At 41.1% G+C, this 19,388-nt stretch overlaps 1 pseudogene; it reads right to left on the bottom strand.

Annotated features, from left to right (window-relative positions):
* LOC143381972 (swi5-dependent recombination DNA repair protein 1 homolog pseudogene) overlaps positions 1 to 18,164 on the bottom strand; it is an 82,391-nt pseudogene extending 64,227 nt beyond the window's left edge.
* Positions 18,165 to 19,388: the final 1,224 nt, after the last annotated feature.

Raw genomic sequence — 19,388 nt, 5'->3', positions numbered from 1 at the left:
ATGGCACATAGGTGGCTCGGCTTGATGGTGTCCACCAGTTGCTCATCTGTGTGCACTTTTCTGCATCTTTCTTCCTGCTCCTCAGACCCCTTGGTTCTCTACCTCCAAGGACAATGTCCTCTCTTCAAGTTACCTGACTCTTCCTTTCACCTGTTGAATCTTCCTTTTGCCTCCTCTGGTGAATTTACGGAGGTGTTCACTTTAGTTGTCTTCATTTTAAGCTCCAGAGTTCCTTTTCAGGTTAATTCTGGTCTTTCTATCACTGTACTGATATTTCCATTTGGTTTGCGAATCAGAGTCTTGATGACCTCAATGTCTTCTTTTAGTTCCTGGCAAGACAGTTATGGAAATGCTGTATGGTAGCTCCAGCAGCAGATCTTTTCAGGGGTGATTTCTTTTGGTTTACATTTTTCCTTTGAATGGGTCAGACCTCCCTGTCTCTCTATTTGAGTTGTCTCCTGGTCCCTGGGGTTTTTGGTTTTGTTTAATTTTGTTGTGGCAGTGTTGTGTTGTGTTGTGTTTTTTCCCCATTGTTTTAGTTTCTCTCTATGCTGAAAATGAGCCTGAGGTATAAAGTTCAGGTGTTCTCAGCTCTCTTCTGAGTTTGTGCCTACCTCTCGCATGTATGATAACTTTCTAAGTCTTCCTATATGATGTAGTTGCTTTTGAGTATTCTGCTCTACAATAGTTGACTCTCAAAAAGGAAAAAAGAGAAAAATAAATGGGGGATGGTGGTGATGAGGTACCACCCCTTTAATATTTCTGCAAATCACTTCAACCAGAGGGGCAGGGGCTTCCAACAACGAAAAGAGGTACGGAAACAATAACCACAGGTTTTTTTGTCTGCACCGCTGTGATCAGAAGCAGAAGCACAGATACTTGAAGGACAGAATTCTTTTTGCCTGTCCCATCTCCTACAAAATATATGCAAATTACTCCAGGAAAATGTGCACATCTGCTTACCATGCGAGTGAGTCCTGGGGAGTGGGTAACTACCATTGTGCTAATAGGAGAAACCATCTGAAATTAACTGCAGTGCACCATCCATGCATTCCTTTGGAAGTTTCAAGCCTTCCAAGCATTTACATCAGACAGATTCTTCCAGTGCCATTGTTGTCTAGGTGGGGAGACAGATTCTTGCTGCTTCCTATTCCTCTGTTCTCCCAGAATCCTTCCTGATGATTTGCTTTTACTTGCTGAGAAGTACTCTATGCTATACATCTGCCAAATCTTTGTTCTTCACTATTTAAGTGATGGATACCACTAGGGGCTTCTGACTCTTCATCAGCATAAATGCACTACAGTAGATCACTGAAAGTAGATTCATTGAGAGACCACTTAGCTACAGTTACCACCAGATCAGTCCATTCAAACAGGGTTGGATTGATTCAGCTCCAGCTCTCACAATCCAATCACTCTACCTCTGACTATTCCTGTATTAACACAGGAGATTTTGGGGAACATCTCATAGCCAAACCATAGTAAGGATATTATGGGAGGTGTAATAACTAAAGGTGATATTTTTATACCTGGAAAAAGTGATGCAATTAATAAGCAAACCAACAGACTTGATAAGAATTCAACGAAGATACCAGATACATGTCCTATAAAAATCAATACTATTTCTTTATTCTGAAAATTATCAACTAAATCAGTTTAGTTGATAATTTGAATAAAATAAAATAAAACTTTGAATAAAAAAGTATTCCATAATGTGGCAAAGTATTAATATATGTAGGAATTAGCTTAACTCGAATCACAAGATCCCTATTGACAATAATTAAAACTCCAATAAGACATAGAAAATGATGTGAACAAATGAATAAACTTCCATGTTTTCAGACATGATAAAATTCTTAAAAATTCATTATGATCATCATTTTACAGTGCTGGAAATTGAACCCAGAGCCCCATGTCTGCTAGGCAAACACTCTACCACTGAGTTAAACCCCTGGGTTCCAATGATACATTTTAAAGGTACCAATTTTCTTTAGGTTAATTGATAAATATTTGATGCAAATATTTGGTAGCTATATGGATTTTATACACTTGACAAATCTCTAATAAAGTTTAAATTACTAAAGATATCTAAGTTAACCTTAAAAATAATTAACTGGGAAAGCTTACCCCATCTGATATTGAAATATAATAGTGAAATCCTAGTAATAAAAATGATGTTTTATTGGTGTAATAATAGGAAATTTGATTAATGGAAGATAATAGGTATCTCTGCAACAAACTCATTAATATATGAGATCTGAATACATGATAAAGTTGACATAAACAATTATTTGAGAAAGAACAAATTGTTTAGTAGACAGCATGACTAATAATGGTTCATTTTGGGGTAAAAAATGAATTCAGCCTTCTATCTAATACCACCAAGATGTGTGAACTCTAGAGGGATTGGAGATATACATGAGAAAAATTAACTATTAAAAAATTAACTATAAAGTTAATGGTATTTCTTCTGTATTTAAAATCAATAAGAAATTGATATCTAGAACATAAATCAATAACCTGCCAATTGAAAAGACCCCCCAACACCAAAGAAAGGTGAAAGACAGAAATAGTTATTTCAGAAAATAAAACAAGTGCATAAAGAGAGAATAAAAGTTATTCATAAACAGAGTTGTATGAATAAAAACACAAGCAGAGCTGGGTGCGGTGGCACACGCCTGTAATGCCAGAGGCTCAGGAGGCCGAGGCAGGAGGGTCACGGAGTTCAAAGCCAGCCTCAGCAAAAGTGAGGTGCTAAGCAACTCAGTGGTGCTCCTGAGTTCAATCACCAGTACCTACCCCCTGACACACACATACACACACACACACACACAAAACAAAACAAAACAAACAAACAAACAAAACCCACACGCACTAGTAGTGTACTTATTAGAGAAAACAATTATAACTTTCTATACTCTATCATTCTCCCTTCTTGTAGAGGTATAGTGTTCTCTTCACTAAAGTCCACCACTAATAAACTACATCTTGAGTAAAACTCAAAGCTAGTTTTTAAAAATTTATTATCAAAATCTCTCCCTTTTCTAAATAAATACTATCACAGTGATAAGAAAACAAAGGATGATCTAGGCTATTTGGCTTCCCTTTATAAAGAACAAGTTAAGATCTGGTTTGGTATACTCCATCCCATCTTTATTTTCCACAATGCATTAACTTCCATGAGCTATAGCTATTGAAGATTCACATTATTTGAAATAATAAAAATAGCAGTTCATTTATTCACTCATGGCTTCATTAACAAATGTTAAGATCCTTTATTATTAAGCATTGACATAAATTTTATGAATTTTAAAAAGAAAAGAGAAATAGCCACTGTCTTCTAGGACTTTATAATCCAATATCATTCAAAACTTGGCTGCAGCACTTTCAGGTTGTATGTTCCCTGGACAGTGATTATTTGACCTTGTATGAACGGGGTCTTTGTGTCTGTGTAACTCAAAGAGTAACCCCTGCCTCACAAGGTGGTTGTGAGAGTTAAGTCACGCTATTCACATAGGCACTTATTACAAAATGAAGAGGTTTGCAGCACATCAACTACCATATCTTTAATATTTAGTGTCAGTAGGCATAATTGACAGAAGGAGTCTTATCTTTCTCTTTAATGCTGATTGCTTTTGTGAAATTTATAAATTAGGGTTAATTTTTCTTATGTAAAACATGACCTGCAAAGGATATTCTTTAAGATTTCTGCTTACAAGTTATTGCAAAATAGTACAGAAGAGTGGTAGTTAGTTTTTTGTATCTCCATGGTTGGGATAAAAGATGTTCAGATACAAGTAAAGCTTTATTTCTGGGTGTGTCTGTGAGTGTGCTTCCAGAAGAGAAGAGCAGATTGAGGAGAGAAGACCCAGCTTCACCTGTGTGGGCAGACATCATCCAACCCATCAGGGGCCTAAAGACAACCAAAAGGTGGAAGGAAGATGAACTCTTTCTCTCTTCTTGAACGTGGACATGGATTTTCTCTGCTCTCACACACTGGAGCTCTCTTTGGCCCTTAGCCTCTGAGCATTCTCATAATCAGTTTTTCTTTCTCTTTCTACCTCTCTCTTGGAAAATTACTACTGTTAACTCTGGAAAACTTTGACTACTATAAGTGTTAGGATTCTTCCTTATGAGTTGTCCACCATCAGAAGAATTATGTTTTATTTTAATCTTATTACCACTTACCGGATATATGCCTCCCCACCACATTTATACAAAGAGTAAAGAGAAAAAGGCTAATTTTAGCATTGTGAAACCCACAAATCTAAAGCTGATAGATATTTAGTGATTTATATTTGAGGTGTGTAGCTTCTGCTGGGAAGACTAACTCCAAGTATTTACAGGGAGTCAACCAAGAGAACAATAAATAGGAACACTGGCCAGTCTGCTTGTCTCCCCCAACACAAGTGATTAAACACACTGATGCATAATCCTGAGATCTTCTAGCATGACTATTTCCTTCAGAAGCCTTGTAAAACAGCTTTGGATTATCTTTTGTTCCCTGCTGGTATTTCCTCCAGGTCCCTCTTGTCCCCTTGGCCAGATGATTGGGCATTCAGATAACTCCTCCTGGAGAAGAAGCTAAGATACTATTGGACTCATCACTTCAGTGGGGCCAACATCCTGGAAAGCGTACTACCTTAGTAATTTCTTAAACAAATTTAGCCACAAAAGTTTGGAAGAATTTGACCTATTAGCAAAGGCAAAAAGGAGCTAGGGATGTTGAGGGGGTAAGTCTAAAGAGTCTGGTGAGAAGAAGTGCCTGATGAAATTAAGAAGGACTGGATTAGCAAAGAGTTCACAAGAAATGGCAAAACTGAGTGACATATGGTGCATCCAGCATGCTGCATGGAGCAGCCCATGCCCATAGTTGAGGGTATGTATTCCAACAGTCAACCAGCTCTTCTCTGCATTTGATGTGCTTCCTTCAGCTATGTACACACCTTTGTTCTGCCCTGGTCCCATTTTGCAAATGGATAGACACATCTGCAAGCCAGGCAACTACAAAAAGAAGTCTAATTTGGGAGCAATGAAAAGTTGAAATTCCTTTTGAACATTGATTGAAACAAAAAAAAAAAATCTGCAAGAGTATTAATAAATAATGTTCCTTTGTAAAATTGTGTCAGAGATGTTTAATCTCTTTCGTTGTTTTTAGGACACCATAATGTATGAAATAAAGATCATTTCAAATATGTTTAAATTTTATTTACATATGTCAACACTTACATAGCAAAATTTCATCTTTGCTGTTTAAAGTTCAACTTTAACCTCAGAGAATTGAGTTCATCACCCTAAGCACAATGGCATGTGCTATGCCTGCAGGTAACAAGAGAGTGTCACTCCCCTCTTCCCACAGTTCTTTGTTGTGCAATTCTATTCTCAAGTCCTCAGACATGTAAGGCACTTAATATATGCCCTGAAGCATTCCTATATCTTGTAAGATATCTATTGTTTTGTATGTGTGTTTTAATTTGCATAAATGGTTCTATCTATCTATCTATCTATCTATCTATCTACCTACCCGTACTTCTTTTTCTAACTCAACATTCATTTTCATGGGATAATCTATCCATGTGGTTACAGACATCTAGTTGGTGCTCCTTACTGATGTCCACAGTGCCTTTGTGGGCATCTATCAACTATTTGCTTCCTTGGAGATTTGCCATGGTTGACTTTCTCTGCTACTGAAAACAATACTATGAAAAAATAGGATTGTTCATGATCCCTTAAGAACATGTGCAAGAACTGTTCTGGACTTTCCACACAGGGTTGGACCATAGGAAAGAGGAGTACCTATTGTGGCTAAATTTGTTTAATTGTGTTCCAGAATGATTTTTACTGCTTAATCTCCATTAGGACTTTATAAAATTTCCTTTCTCCCCAAATCTTGACAGCCCCGTAGCCCAGCATTTCCACTGATTACCACTCTAATGGGCATAAAGCAATGTCTCATCGTTCAAAGTCCATTTCTGTGGTTCCATCATGATTTCATACCCTTCAGACATTTAGAACTCCTTTTCTGTAAATTGCTTGGTCACTTCACCTGTGTTCTTAGCACAGTTTATTGCTTTCTGCTGTTAATTTGGAATTAAGGCATATTTCAGAAATCAATTTTTTTCTTAATTTTAAATGGTAAAAAAAATCCCCAAAAGTCAATGATTTGTTAACATCATCTACGATAGGCTTCTCAAATATAGATCCAGAAATGTATATAATTATTCTGTTTTTATGGTTCATTAATTGGAGTTTTGTTGACCTTGCTTTTTACCACTTTTAAGTCATTAAGATATTACTTATACAAAGCCTTCTATTATGTAGGTACTGTTTTAAGTATTTCATCTGCTCTAGCATATTTAGGTATCTAAACTACCTCCAAACACATGAGACAGCTATTGCTATTATTCTCACTATACAGATGAGGAAAATAAAGTCAGGGAACAAGGGCAATGCTTTCTAAGAGCTCTGATACAAAAACAGTCAAGAGATACAGAGGCAATTGGAGAAAGTGGAAGTCAGGACATAGTTAAGAACATTTCTCTCAGTTAACTGCTATGAATCCAATCACACCACATATTATTCAACCTTTTCTCTATTTACTTTCTCTGTAGGTTTTTGCCACTTTAAACAATGCTACAATGGAGACACTTATGTAGATATACATAATCATAGCAGTGATTTCCAGCCACCCAGTCACTACCATACTTATATACATATGAATCTTGTTCAGTGGGCTAGACAATTAGAGATGGGGATTCTCAATAGGATTGCATTAATCCTACTTGTGTATCTGATATTTAATGAATATCAACCTATTCATATACACTTATTAGTATACAATTTTATATACACATACATGTATATAAATTGTGTTACAGTTCTCCCAGCAATATTTGAGTACATCTTTTCTTGGAATTCTCACTGGCAAATAAAACACAATTGTGGATTGTGTGTTTTGGTGCAGAGTGTCAGTCATGATGAAGGCAAGTTACAGCAAAAACTTTTTCTGGTCCTTAAATTGGAACTGTGGTGCTCCCTCTAGCATGACTCCCAGTTTACAGATCAGGAAAGATTAAGATGCTAATGCAGCTGTCTGAATTTAGATTCACTTTTTGTCCCCTGTTATTTCCTGTCTTTTGGACTCTGATTTTATTCACAGACTTTTCTCAGCAACTCTGAAGGAGGCTAGAGCGAATTCTTTTAAACTGAGCTTATATCTGTCGCTCTTCACCAAAAACCCGATCGCACAGTCTGCTGCCTCGCATCCTTCCCTGGGCCCCAGGTCCTCTTGGCCCTGAGAGTCTTCCCACCCTGAGGCCCCACTGAATCTCAGCATATTACACATTCCTCCAGCAAAACAAGTTCCCTGGCAGACACCCAGGAACACACAGTTACACATGAGGCTCCCCAGGCAGGCTGGATTCGCTCCAATTGTGGTCATAGGTAGCCGCAGAGACAGGGGTAAATGCAGGTCCTGAGACTGAGGCCGAGGAACAGTGGGTTGAGTGTGTGGAATCACAGTGTCCTGTACAGTCTGCAGCCAGTGGCTGCCACTCGGGACCTGCCAAGAAAAATGGAGCATGGTAAGAAACCCAAGTGTCCTTTCACCTCCTGCCCTTATTTTCTTCTCCTTTGAAATACGGTGCTGATACTCTTAAATCCATGATCATTAGTTAACCACTAGATAACACTAATAGTTGAGCTATCACATACTTTGGAAACCAACCCATAAGTCACAGGCACACCACATTCTTTGCATGCTGGCTTCAGAAAATCTTTGAAATATCACTTTGGTTATTTCCAGTTGAGAAATATTAAGAAACACACTCAAGGTTACCCAGGTAGTAAGGGGTAGAATTGGAACTGAGAGGGACCTCCCTGGTAGGGACATTTGTGGGCTTTTCACTTTAACACATCACTGTCTATAATAATTAATAATAATAATGATAAAGAATATTTGTGAGTCTTTAATATGTGGGATGCAGCCTCAAATAATTAACATGTTTGCTCAGATAGCCTAACAGCAATCCTGATTTTATTTCCTTTCTTTCCAGCACAATTTTTTAAAATTATTATTTTCTTAAACAGATGAAGAACTAAGTCTTAGAGAGTTAAGCAATTTGCACAAGGTCCTAGAACTAATAAGATGCAGAGATGGAATTTGAGATCCAATATATGTGGTCCTTGGCCCATATTCTTGACTGTCTTGTCTCTTGAATACACAGTTTCTCCCCATTCTGTGAAGTAAACCTGGATGTATTTCTTAAGAGCAATGGAAAGCAAGGTCTTTCTCAAGGGTCAGATAATATCACAAGTCTAATAGGAGAATGAATTAACAAATCCTTTTTCAAATGAATATGTATGGTTTTTGCCTTCAAGGAACTGTTGCTAAGATCCATCTTTAAAGCTGTGAGCTTTTTGTTTGGTTTCTCTTTGAATAACCCCAAGGTGCCTGGATTAGTGTTGCCATATGGAACTTAATAAATAAATATTCTTAAGAAGGGAGAATTTGGTTAATGCAAACACTCAAGGAAGGACAACTCCCAGGCATGTCTAAAGGAGGACAGGTCACCTGCTGTTATTTAGCAAGCAGCCTGTTCCTGATTTCCTACGCATTATCTTCACTGGTCACAGCCCTCCCTTTAGTAGAACCAGACACTGAGAGGTTAAAATAATGGCCTCTGTGATCTAAAACTTCTACTCCACCCAGAATCAACACTTCCTAGGAAAGGAGACTAGCTGATAAGCCACTTCTGTGCTCCTCAACTGGAATCCTTGGAGCCAGGCCAGCAGAATGAAAGATGGGCAGGGAACTACACTACTTATAATGCAGTCCACGTGGAAGCCTTACTTCCTGGAAAAGTATATCAGGCCATTGGAAATTCTAAGATTCTGTGAAGCTGATTAATACAGCGTGGACACAAGGAGCTTCTGAACACACACACACACACACACACACACACACACCAGGGAGCCACGTTTCCCATTTCCCTTCTATATCAGCCTTGCCTTTTGCTTCAGGTGCCCTGCAGGGACAGTCCCTCCTGGGGTTGGCCAATGTCAAGAGATAGTGCACAGCATGCCAGGACCATGCCTTTCAAATGGAAACCAACCCACCCACAGCAACCACCTCCCTTACTGGGCTCCCATAGTTCCTACCACTATTCTACCTGTTCTGATCACCTGAGGGCCAGGTATCTCAGTTGACTAAGGACAGCCTCTACTACCTCAGAGCCCACTGTGGTTATTGAGATTCACCAATCCTAAGCCTGTTTGCCTGTTTGTCTGTTCCTATTGATAGCCTCCTGACTAACCCTGGTGCTTCCCTGAGTGGGCTCTCACAGTGTGGATTTGCCTCCTCCTCTAGGGATCTGTAGGAAAAGATTCAATGGCAGTCATCTTTTCATGTTGGCCTCGACATACCTAATTAAATAGCAAAACATATTGCAGTATCTCTGGACATGTTCTTTTTGACCTATTTGCCCAGTAAGAATGCAAGGGCAGGTGTCACCAAAGATGCATAAACTTTCCAATGAATGCAAGGATATCAGCAGAGGTAAGAAGAGCTCTAACTTTTAACCTTGGATAACAAGGACAAGCACTCCAGAGGTCACTCCCACTGAACGAAGGAAAAGGTGTAGCAGTGGCAAGACCACCTGCTATGGCCCCTCTGGGTGTGACTTCTATGAATTCTAGGTCATTTGTAGTCTCTGTGATTTTCGTGACTGCATTATTGACTTATGTTTGTAAGATTGTAGCAAGTGCCCACAAGTTCCTTGCTCCAGTGTTTGAATGACTGACCTTTCCTCAAGAAGAGTAGAACTATAGTGAGCTTTCTAGGTAATTATGCCTTTTCTATTAAAGACAATGCTTTGCCAATTTAGGAAACAATTTAATTTAACTAGCCATAGATTGCTAAGCACTTATAGCAAAGTTTAAAGGAATACCAATATTTAGAAACAAGTTAAAAGGCTTCTTGACTACTAGGTAATTATTGTCAATAACTGCTTCCTCTTGCTGGAATGTTCCCCAGGGTTGTCAGAGTCAGCAAAAACCAGCCTTGACCCCTTTTGTTGTAATTAGAAGGTGACCAGCACTTTGCTTTCCGAGCAGATGGATTATCAGAAGGTGTTAACTCTTGAGTGTGGTGATTAAATTGTGAGCTTTGGTTCCATCTGGCTGTGGGTTTGACAGGGGAGCAGGGACTTGTGCAGTGTGTGATCCTGAGCAACATTCTTCACCTTCCTTACCCTCAAGTTCCTGATCTCTGAAATGGAGCTAAACATTGGATCCACTTCAAAGCATTATTGTGAGAATTTAATGAGTTAGTACATGTGCCTAGCATATCGCCTGTCTTAGTGGTTGGCTCCATAGTTGTCTGTTGGTAGATATCCCAAAGAATCTGGTAGATACTTAAAAGAAAGGAGGAGTAGATGTACTATGTGTTTTCTCATTTATTTTATTATTATTATTATTATTTTGGGGGAGGGGTACATGGATTGAACTCAGGGACATTTAACCACTGAGCCACATCCCCAGTCCTTTTTATTTTTATTTTTTAAAATTTTTTATGTAATTTTTAAATTTATATATGACAGCAGAATGCATTATAATTCTTATTACATATATAGAGCACATTTTTTCATATCTCTGGTTGTAGACACAGTATATTCACACCAATTCGTGTCTTCATACATGTACTTTGGATAGTAATGATCCTGACATGCCACCATCATTAATTACCCCATGCCCCCTCTCTTCCCTTCCCACCTCTCTGCCCTATCTAGAGTTCGTCTATTCCTCCCATGCTCCCGCTCCCTACCCACTATGAATCAGCCTCCTTATATCAAAGAAAACATTTGGCATTTGATTTTTGGGGGATTGGCTAACTTCACTTAGCATTATCTTCTCTAACTCCATCCATTTACCTGTAAATGAAGGTACCTTCTTCTCATTTGGTATTTTATTCTTAGCAGGACAAGACTTACAGTAGTTCTGCTCTGAAGAGATGCTTGGCTTGAGGAGAGAGATGTATGAAGAATTCGTAGATCCTCAGCAGAATTCCTAACATCCCACACATGTTCAGGGTCCTGTGAAGCACTTTCAAAAAACAGAAATAAATTAGTCTACTGACTCCACTCCTTGTTAGTACTGTAAACCTCAAGTTTAAGTGTGATTTCATTCATTCACCCTGTTTATGAATTTAATTCCCACATTACTCCTGTCCCTGAAAGAGAGTCTGTTGAAGAGCTGTCTTGCCTTCCACCTTTAGGGCACCAAACATCATTTAGATAGGACACTTTTTAAGCAGTTTTGCACTGTGGTATTCTTACTTTTTACTCCAAAGCCTTCAAAAATTACTATTAGCATCATTCAAGTCGGGAAACCTAGTCCTATTTCCTGAACATTATGGACGCATCCCAGAATGAGAAAGGACAGAGGATGCGTCTTCCACAGCTGGGAGAGGTTTTGTGGATTTCATAGTGGTTGAGAACTACTAACAAGGAAATATTACACATGGCCTTTGGCAGAAACATATTATAAAATCCAGAGCCTTTTGTTATGGGCTGAGTAGGGTATTATTCATAATTGTTATTTGATTTGGTCTTCTTCCCGTCTTCTTTGTAACAGAAGGCTTTTTTCTGCCTTGAAAAATTACACCATTTAAAGGTGCCCTATGTCTGTGATTATATGCTACATAACCTGGCAAATATTCCTCAAATAAAAGCCCATAAGGCCAATAAAATTTGCAGTAGCAGATGGCATTTCACCACCTAACAGAGCCAGTTTTTCATAGAGGTAAAAAAAAGGGATCCACCCTCACTTGAGCAATGCCAGGAAATGTCCATCATTCCCAGAACATCTCACTCATTCAACCGACTTCATTAATCCCCCGAGCATCCCGACAACTCCAGGAAACCATCCAAACTCATCTGTCTGGCTCCTGCTCATGTCGCCAGCCCCATCTCACAACACTCCTCTGCCCTACAAATTCTAAGCTCGAGCCATTTGCACCTTCAACGTTTCAGCTTTCACAGCTGACAAGTGTCCCCAAGCAGCCAGTGACATGTAATAATAGGTAAATTTATTGATGCACTAATTTGAATCCTGCATGCTTTGGTCTGGTGAGCTGAAGGGACTCATTAAGCAGCTGATTGAGATTAGCTGGCTGCCTGGCACTGGTTTTTCTATTGCATTTGGCCATTTTTCTGTTTATTTCTATATGTGCTTTTTATGGGGTGCATCATTCATTTATTTCCACAAGAATGTTGTGCTAAAAACAACCACAAGCCTCACTGGCCTACTGCAGTAAACATTTATCTTGCTGCTGGGTCTGTGTGTGTGGCTCAGAGGACTTGGAAGGGGCATTGGTGATCTCACCTGGGGTTACTGGTGAGCCCCTACCAGCTACTGGTTGTCCAATAGTTTTTGTCTAGGCTGACTGTGGGATTCACGGGCTGTTCACTGACCTAATATGGCTTTTACCAGGACAACAGAGGCAGCCTTGTTCTGTTTATGCTCCTGTGGGTGAGTCCAAATATATCTCACAGCAATTGCAGAACCATGAAAGGAACCAGGAGCAGCCCCATGAACCTTCCAGTCTGGGCTTGGTCACACTTTTTGATACCACATGAGTCAGAACAAGCCACACAACAACACCAGAGCTACTAAGACCCACTGCAAACTTACATAGCAGAGGGCAAGAATAGAGGAAAGGTGAGGAATTTTGGTCTATTGTAGTTTATCTGCCCCATGGAAGAAATGGGTTCCAGGCTGCTTCTGAGAGCGATTCTCTTTAAGCCCACCTGAGTTCTTAGAGCACCATCTCTGTCCTTTCCCTCCTTCTCATTGAATGGCTGCTCTTTCTCCCACTCCTCATTTTACCTTTCTACCACCCACCCCCCTGCGCCAGTACTCTGCCAGTCTTCATAGGTGTAGAGACAGGACACCTGAAGCATCATCTCTGATTTTAGGAAGAATAGAGATTATTAGAGCAACTGATCCATTAGAATTGAGTTGGGTAATACAAATAAAGAAGCAACATAATGCTTGATTCACGATAAGAGTGGGTAGAAGATTGTGCTGAGACGCACCCAGCCAGCAGTGTGGGCATTAGCCCTGGGGTGGATGGCTCTGCCAACACTACTGCTATAGTGGCCTGATATTCACTGGCCCATGTCCTTGGAAGCAAGGCTCTCACTAGCTGGTTGAGGTCACAACTTTCTCCTGATTGTTCCAGGGGACTTCTTTTGAAAAACAGCAGCAGGCAGTGGGCCAGGAGAACCAAGCTCTCACCAGATCATATGTGCAATGATTCGTGCATCTGTCTCCACCAGGGAGATGTGATTTAGAAAGGAGCTGAATGATGGACCACCAACACACAAAAAGCAATGACAGCCATACCATAAATGCCTATTAGCTCGCTTCTTCTAATATAGGCCTTGAAGCTAGGCCCCCAGTTCAGTTTTCTCACAGTGAGAATAGTGAGAACACTACAATAGTCGATTAAAACACAGAAAGCATGGTAAAGCTCCACTACATGTTCTATACTCACCACAGTGTGTCTCTAACAAGGGCAAAGACAGATGTGTTTCAGGAGCTGGATTGTTGTCATGCCAACTACAAAGTTGCTATCAGTCATGACTGCCCATAGGGTTGTTACAAGGAGAGCCTGAATCTGCAAGTGGAAGACCCTTCTCAGGGGAAAGCCTCATTTATGTCTATAAAATTATAGTGTGAGGGGTTTTCTTTCACAAGAATATGCCGTGACCAGCACGGCCAAACTATCATGATCCTGTGAGGGTCGATGGGAGACTGGAAGAAATAAAAAGTCACACATGCAGATCTTGAAGATAAGACAGCTGGGGTTGGGTGGACCACTCCTCTCTGATGGAGAAGCAGGTCTAAACAATTACACCAGCAATCTTTATTATATATGTCTCTAAATCAGATTAAAGACTAAGCAAGCATTATTTGTAATCGTGAAAGTAACAGAGTTAGCAATAGTATACAGCTATTTCCTCAGTTACATTCTACAGTTGCAATGTTAGGAGCATAATGCAGCTCTAAGATACTAATTCAGGGGCAGATTCAGGAGAAAGAACTGGTGAAACATTATGGTTACCTTAGCAAGGAAGTTCCTTCATTCCCAGGAGCTGCTGTGCCTGAGAATAAGGTAGAAGCTGATAAGACTCTAGCATGGAGAACATCTCCATAGCAACCAGGCATCCTATGCCTTTGCACAGAAACTTTCCCAGTCACCAAGTAGGCCACAGCCATGAAGTCATCAAGGACCCCAATCTCAGACATTGGTCCCCGAGTCACTGTCACTGCTCTCTACAAGAGTAGGTGTCAGGTGGAGATAAAAGATTTGAGAAACTAGTTCAAGAACCTGCAGGGAGTTCATCCCAGGAGGCCTGGGACTTGGTTCTTGGCCAGAGCTGTGTTTGCATTTCACCCTGATGTGAGTATTGAAAACACCCCCCCCCCGCCACACACACACACAAGCACATGCACCCTCAGAGGTTTGCTGGCTAATCTGCTATAATGTAACCAATTTGAAACCTCATACCTTTTTCCTAGAGTGTCTATAAAGGAAGGTGGAGAAGAGTGAGCTACAAACAGGACAAGGTTATAGTTACATGGAGGCTTCTCCATAAACAGAGAGGACATATAAAGAACAGGCTTAAATAAAAAATAAAATTAAATTAAATTAAAAAAAAAAAACAGGCTTGGGAACCATATATACCTGCCTTTAAATACTGAATCAGCTGTAGGGCATTAGGCTGGCTGGCTGCTCCTCCCATTTCTACCATACTTACAGGTGATCCCACCAATCTTGCAGAGGGTTTCATTAACATTAGAGCGGTTTCATGGTAAGTGCTACTGCATGTGCATGACAAGTACTTTCTCCCATGGTCATGTAATTATGTCATCCCCAGTTTTGTTTTATTTATTTTGTTTGGTTTTTCAGTGACTGCTGAGACACTTGAAATAATTTGAGGTTTCCTTAGCAACTGGGGAGGTCATTCTGAATCTATTTCCCACCCAACCCCCTTTTTTGACTTTTTCTTTTCTTCTCTAGCTTGGATCGTTTACAGAAACTTGTTATATTTTAGGGATGCTGCTTAAACATTCCTACAACAAGTCAAAGTGCAAATCAATCAGTTAATACATTATCATCATATGAGACATCCAGAAATTTCAGCATAAGCAATTATCAGAAGGACCCAGAAAGGGTAAGTTAGATTGATCACTATTGGTCAAAGATATTGTTCTATTGAGCAGTGAATTAATCCATTGTTTTCAAGTTTTTGGAAACCATATTATATATTAATGTTAATACACAATTATATTCAGAGAGTTGAGCTAACAGTCCTGGCTTGAGATGTATGCTCTGCACTTCCACGAAATTAGGGGACTAATCTTTAGGACACCCGGGAGAGATGTTCTTTCTTCCATCAATGGGGCCTCGCACTACATTCCTCACTCCCCAGGGCCTTCCTCATCTTGAGGACTATTATTTTTTCCTTAGAAGGCTTTGGATCCTGAGAGCTTACCAGAGAGAGATTTTTCAGACTCTTTAAAAAGGAATGCAGTTGTAAACCATACCCCCAAAGCAAAATGCTTTCTATGTAGAGGGACCCTGACCCCAATGTCTTAATTTCTCATTTTCTTCTTCTCGGCTTTTCCCAGCATTATGGGTCTCCTCTTTTCTCTCAGACTGATGGGATCTTGAAGCCATAGCCCTCAGGAGTGTTGTATTGAGACCCTGGAGTCTGGAACAAAAGGTCTGGGCTCCATACTGCTGATATCATTTATTGGATTGTAATATGATGTCTGGCAACTTATTTAACTTGTCCAAGCCTCAGTTTTATGTTCATAAAATGGAGTATGTAATAGTCCTTACATTAAAGACATTTTATGAAATGAAATGCATTAGATAAAATTGTGGTATCTTTAAGCATCCACTCAACGCCTATTGCCATTTCCTATTGATATCTTTATCTTTCTGTTTTCCATTTTTGTGCTCCAGTCCCTCAGGTTCTTTCTAGCAGGATCTTCCTGCCTCTGCAGGTGGTGAATACACTGAGGATTCTCCATTTCCACATGATGATCACAGCCACTCCTTGGTGGACAGGAGCTGGAGGGAAATGGTGGGATGCTTCCCATCCTGAGCACAAAACCAGGGGAAGACTGTGGCATCTCTAGTTAAATGAACTAGGATCTGCTCCTGGTAGATGTGGAAACTAGGAAAGGCTCAACTCTACTTCAGGTCTTAACCTTATAGGGATTTTGTGATGCTTTCATGAACTAGTGTTCACAACACAGGAATCGAGACTTTTTAATGATCCCTCACGTTTCTCTTTTTGCTTCTGCTTCTGGGAAGCACAGAGCACATGAAAAGCTCAACAATCACTATATAATTTCATTTTTTGATACAATTGCATTCTCTTCCATCTGTGCTTCTTTTGTTCTTAAAAATCTTCATATGTGTCAATTCTATTCAGTATGCAATTTTATTGTAAGTCATGTGAAAATTCTATAAATTAAATGTAAGGAACCAAAATTTGACAGATTTCCCTTCTGTTATCCTGATGTTTCAAGCCATCAGCCACCCAGTAGGGTTTTGTTTTTCCCCAAGGAAGACAGGACGATAAAAGATATGAATGCAAAATTAGAAAAAAATAAATGATGACTTCTAAAAATTCAATTTATTGCCTTCTGATACACAGAAAAATAATTTAGTAGATACTTCTCTCATTCATTTTATAAATGCAGGACATTAATAAGAAAAGTCCTAGTTGACCAATGCTATGTAGAAACTTCATATATGTTTTCTCATAAAAACTTCCAAACAACCCTTTGAAAAAGAATCATTTTACAAAATGAGGAAACAGGCTCAGAGAGGTTAAGAGGTGTGTCCCTGGTCACATGCTGGTAGGAGGAAAGCTGAGACTGAAGCTATATTTGTCTCACCCCAAAGCTCAAGTTTCCCCCATATGACAGGTATGTACGGACTGACCAGTGCTATATGAAATATGGAGAAATGCTCCAGATTTCCAAAATCCCAGAGCAGAACTGTAAATAAATGGGAAAAAAAGCACAGACTCCCAGTTCTCCACAGCAAGGAGGAAGTCATGAGCCACGCCTGCCCAGAGCACAGGGGCCTGCTGCCTGACTCCAGGTCGGTGCTCTGTCCCCCAGGTCCCACCCATCCCCCAGAAAGTCAAGATTTACCAAGGGTCCAGGGTTCTGTTCCTTTTGTATCACGACTGGAATCCATAATTAGGGAGGGGCCTCTCACAAGCAAAACACCAGAAACTTCCAGAACTGGACCCACAATTTTGTCTTTGAAATGGAAAATACTCCCCATCCCCATAGAACTTGGTAGGTCATAGCCAAGCTCTCTCAGCCCCGTGCCAGGGGGCGAGGTGTGAACCGTTCCCGTTTCCAGAGAACTTCCAGGAGCACAGCAACACCTCTGAGGGCGCCTGGTGGCACCGGAGCCTTTGCAGGGGACCAGAGAGGGCGTGTGCTTCCCCGCGGCGAGGCACTTCACGTCTGTTGCTTTGAAGCCTTGAAAACGGGAAAATGAATCACCTCTGTGCCCAGGGTCCCAGGGCCAGAGCCGCAGGCCCTCTCTGAAAGAGGCCTTTCTCCCTGATGGGCAGCGCCTGGTGAGCAGCCACACTGTCTTCGTGGAAGGAAAAGTGCACACCTGGTCCCCGCTTCAGATCACCGCCTTCTGGAACAGTCCGCTCCTGGAGGTGAAGGTCACCTTCAACAGCTTCTAGCTGGTGAGCAGTCCAGGGGGAGAGCCCGTGTCCACCAGGACCCCCAGCAGCCCTGTTGGTCCTCGAGGCTGGGTGTTCACACAGCCCCTCACGACTCTGGTGGTGGGGACACTCCCCTCCACCAAGCAGGCACCAGGGCACCAGGCGCTTGATTTAGATCCTGAAGCCCTTCGAGATGATAATACGTAAACTTTTTCAGGCATAAGATATTAAAGGCATAAGAAATTAAAGTGGCCTACAGATGACTTAGCTAGTGACAACTGAAGCTGAGAACCCCCCCCCCCCCCCCCCCGCATGGTGGCTCACCTTCAGTGCTCTTCCTGCCGCATGGCACAGAGGTGACCCGCTCCAGGGCACTCCCTCCATCCCGCGCTCAGGAACTCACTGCAGAAACATTTGGGGCCTGTTCTGAGCTGCGTCTAGGGCTGAGGGCTGAGACCCAGAGTGAGCACGAGGACCAAGTCCTCCCGAGGGCACAGCGTCCTGGGGACAGGAGTAGAGGGCACCAAGGATTGGCACTGTGCCGAGACCCTGCGATCTTGAATGCTTGTAAAGGCGCAGCAAGGGCACAAGCTGGGCTTGGGGAGGTGGGAGTCGCAGGGCAATTCTCTGAAAAACGAAGGCCTGGGGACGAGGATTGGGTACAGGCGGTGGAGATGAGCCCCACGAGGAAAGGGACACACTCCTGGGCAGAGGGAAAACATAAGCCCAGCCCGGAGGCATAAAAGGGCTTGTGTTGCTCATGGATCTGGAAGGAGTTTAATTTGATTGGAGTGTCTCCTGATTGCCCTAAATTACATCAATTTCCTAATAAATGTCAGCCAAAGGCTCCTCATGCAAAGAGGAAAAATGAAACAGGGATTCAAGTCAGAATCTATTTCATGAATGAGAGCAGTGCTGGTACCTAGAGGGGCTTCCACACAAAGAGCGTCCAAGAGCCTGGACAGGAGGGGGTCCCTGAGACCGGGATGAAAACCAAGGCAAGGGCTGGGGATGTGGCTCAAGAGGTAGCACGCTCGCCTGGCATGCTTGCGGCCCAGGTTCAATCCTCAGCACCACATACAAAGATGTTGTGTCCGCCGAAAAACTGAAAAATAAATATTTAAAAATTCTCTCTCACTCTCTCTCTCTTAAAAAAAAAAAAAAAAAAAAACCAAGGCAAGTTTCCAGCACCCCCCACTTCCATTTATGGCCACTATTTTAGCCACCACATGGACCCAACCATGGCTCATCCTTTAACTCCCCAAACTGATGTGTTTCAAGGTTATTCTTTCATAACCTTGTATAACTTCAGGGACCCCTCCTTACATCTGGTCCTTGTGCCCTAGAAGGAAACTAACCTCTCTGACAATCATTCCACTCCAGTATGAAGGCATCCTCTCACTCCTGAGGACCAGTGAAATGGAACAGCATTTGATTTCTATTGCATTAATTCCAAATTCCTGTTCTAGAAGAGAAATGGTAGGAAGAAAATCAATATTTATTTAGCCTCTTCTATGTGATAGCCACATATTGTTTAATATTATGAGACTGATGTGATAATCCCATTTCAGATGAGGAAAATTATTTGCTAATACGCAGTAAAAATAA

The sequence above is a fragment of the Callospermophilus lateralis genome, chromosome 16, assembly GCF_048772815.1.
Source record: "Callospermophilus lateralis isolate mCalLat2 chromosome 16, mCalLat2.hap1, whole genome shotgun sequence".
In the NCBI taxonomy this organism is placed as follows: Eukaryota; Metazoa; Chordata; class Mammalia; order Rodentia; family Sciuridae; genus Callospermophilus; species Callospermophilus lateralis.
This window is presented reverse-complemented; position numbering and strand designations above follow the sequence as displayed.